Consider the following 3,664-nt stretch of genomic DNA (forward strand, 5'->3'; position numbering starts at 1 on the left):
GCCCCGTCACCGCGCCCCGCCCCGTCCTCCCGTCGTCCCCGCCCGGCCTGTCCCCGTCCCCGTCGTCGCCGCCCCGTCCCCGTTGCCGTCTCCGTCTCCATCTCCGTCCCTGTCGCCGCCCCCCGTCGTCGTGCCTCGCCGGTGAGCTCCTGCCCCGGCCGCCATGCGATAACCCACAAGTATAGGGGATTGCAACAGTTTTCGATAAGTAAGAGTGTCGAACCCAACGAGGAGCTAAAGGTAGAACAAATATTCCCTAAAGTTCTATCGACCACCGATACAACTCTACACACGCTTGATGTTCGCTTTACCTAGAACAAGTATGAAACTAGAAGTACTTTGTAGGTGTTGTTGGACAGGTTTGCAAGATAATAAAGAGTACGTAAATAAAAAGTAGGGGCTGTTTGGATAAAGAAACAATAAACTAAATATAGCGAGTGTGGAAAAGTGGTGGTAGGAGTTGCGAAATTGCCCCTAAGCAATTGACTACTTTACTAGACGAATAGCAAGTATTATGTGGGAGAGGCCACTGCTAGCATGTCATCCCTGACTTGGAATTCTATGCACTTATGATTGGAACTATTAGCAAGCATCCGCAACTACTAGTGTTCATTAAGGTAAAACCCAACCATAGCATTAAGATATATTGGTCCCCCTTCAATCCTGTATGCATCAATTTCTATGCTAGGTTGAAGCTTCTGTCACTCTTGCCCTCCAATACATAGTCCTATCAACATACAACTAACCCTAGGGTGTGATCCACGCGCGCAATCATATGATGGGCACCAAAGGACAGCAACATAACCACAAGAAAATTAAATCAATCATAGCAATTCATCAACCACGGATAGGACAACGAAAATCTACTCAGACATCATAGGATGGCAACACATCATTGAATAATAATATGAAGCATAAAGCACCATGTTCAAGTAGAGGGTACAGCGGGTTGCGGGAGAGTGGACCGCTTTAGATAGAGGGGGGAAGGTGATGGAGATGTTGGTGAAGATGGCGGATGTGTTGGTGTAGATCACGGTGATGATGATGATGATGGCCACGGCAGCGTTCCGGCGCCACCGGAAGAGAAGGGGAGAGGGGGCCCCTTCGTCTTCTTCTTCCTTGACCTCCTCCCTAGATGGGAGAAAGATTTCCCCTTTGGTCCTTGGCCTCCATGGCATGGGAGGGGCGAGAGCCCCTCCGAGATTGGATCTGTCTCTCTGTCTCTCTTTGTTTCTGCGTTCTCAAATTCTTCCCTTTCACCGTTTCTTATATTACCGGAGATCCGTAACTCCGATTGGGATGAAATTTTAACACGATCTCTATCCAGATATTAGCTTTCTTGCGGCGAAAGAAGGGCACCAACCGCCTTACGGGGTGGCCACGAGGGTCAGGGGCGCGCCTGCCTCCCTGAGGCGCGCCCCCTACCTCATGGGCCCCTCGAGCATCGTCTCGCGTGGATTTTTCTTCCCAAAAATCATATATATTCCAAAAAAATCTCCGTCAATTTTTATTCCGTTTGGACTCCGTTTGATATGGATATTCTGCGAAACAAAAGACATGCAACAAACAGGAACTGGCACTGGGCACTGGATCAATATGTTAGTCCCAAAAATAGTATAAAAAGTTGCCAAAAGTATATGAAAGTTGAATAATATTGGCATGGAAGAATCAAAAATTATAGACACGACAGAGACGTATTAGCATCCCCAAGCTTAATTCCTGCTCGTCCTCGAGTAGGTAAATGATAAAAAAGATAATTTTTGATGTGGAATGCTACCTAGCATAATCCTGATCATATATCTAATCATGGCATGAATATTAAGATACGAGTGATTCAAAGCAATAGTCTATCATTTGAGATAAAAACAATAATACTTCAAGCCTACTAATAACGCAATCATGTCTTTTCAAAATAACATGGCCAAAGAAAGTTATCCCTACAAAATCATATAGTATGGCTATGCTCCATCTTCACCACACAAAATATTCACATCATGCACAACCCCGATGACAAGCCAAGCAATTGTTTCATACTTTTGATGTTCTCAAACCTTTTCAACTTTCACGCAATACATGAGCGTGAGCCATGGACATAGCACTATAGGTGGAATAGAATGGTGGTTGTGGAGAAGACAAAAAGGAGAAGATAGTCTCACATCAACTAGGCGTATCAACGGGCTATGGAGATGCCCATCAATAGATATCAATGTGAGTGAGTAGGGATTTCCATGCAACGGATGCACTAGAGCTATAAGTGTATGAAAGCTCAAACTGAAGCTAAGTGGGAGTGCATCCAACTTGCTTGCTCATGAAGACCTCGGGCATTTGAGGAAGCCCATCATCGGAATATACAAGCCAAGTTCTATAATGAAAATTCCCACTAGTATATGAAAGTGATAACTTAAGAGACTCTCTGTATGAAGAACATGGTGCTACTTTGAAGCACAAGTGTGGTAAAAGGATAGTAGCACTGCCCCTTCTCTCTTTTTATCTCATTTTTGTTTTTATTTTATTTTATTTTTTATTTTTTTGGTGGGCTTCTTTGGCCTTTTTTTATTTGGGCTTCTTTGGCCTCTTTTATTTTTTTGTAAAGTCCGAAGTCTCATCTCGACTTATGGGGGAATCATAGTCTCCATCATCCTTTCCTCACTGGGGCAATGCTCTAATAATGATGATCATCACACTTTTATTTACTTACAACTCGATACTAGAACAAAGATATGACTCTATATGGATGCCTCCGGCGGTGTACCGGGATGTGCAATGATCTAGCGTAGCAATGACATCAAAAAACGGACAAGCCATGAAAACATCATGCTAGCTATCTTACGATCATGAAAAGCAATATGACAATAAATGCTCAAGTCATGTATATGATGATGATGGAAGTTGCATGGCAATATATCTCGGAATGGCTATGGAAATGCCATGATAGGTAGGTATGGTGGCTATTTTGAGGAAGATGTAAGGAGGTTTATGTGTGACAGAGCGTATCATATCACGGGGTTTGGATGCACCAGCGAAGTTTGCACCAACTCTCGAGGTGAGAAAGGGCAATGCACGGTATCGAAGAGGCTAGCAATGATGGAAGGGTGAGAGTGCGTATAATCCATGGACTCAACATTAGTCATAAAGAACTCACATACTTATTGCAAAAATCTATTAGTCATCGAAACAAAGTACTACGCGCATGCTCCTAGGGGGATAGATTGGTAGGAAAATACCATCGCTCGTCCCCGACCGCCACTCATAAGGAAGAAAATCAATAAATAAATCATGCTCTGACTTCATCACATAACGGTTCACCATACGTGCATGCTACGGGAATCACAAACTTCAACACAAGTATTTCTACAATTCACAACTACCCACTAGCATGACTCTAATATCACCATCTTTATATCGCAAAACTATTGCAAGGAATCAAACATATCATATTCAGCGATCTACAAGTTTATGTAGGATTTTATGACTAACCATGTGAATGACCAGTTCCTGTCATCTCTCTAAATAGATATAAGTGAAGCAAGAGAGTTTAATTCTTTCTACAAAAGATATGCCCGCGCTCTAATAAATATAAGTGAAGCAAAAGAGCATTCTACAAATGGCGGTTGTCTAAGTGAAGAGAAATAGGCAATCCAAACTTCAAATGATATAAGTGAAG

Source organism: Triticum dicoccoides, chromosome 1A (assembly GCF_002162155.2).
Source record: "Triticum dicoccoides isolate Atlit2015 ecotype Zavitan chromosome 1A, WEW_v2.0, whole genome shotgun sequence".
NCBI lineage: Eukaryota > Viridiplantae > Streptophyta > Magnoliopsida > Poales > Poaceae > Triticum > Triticum dicoccoides.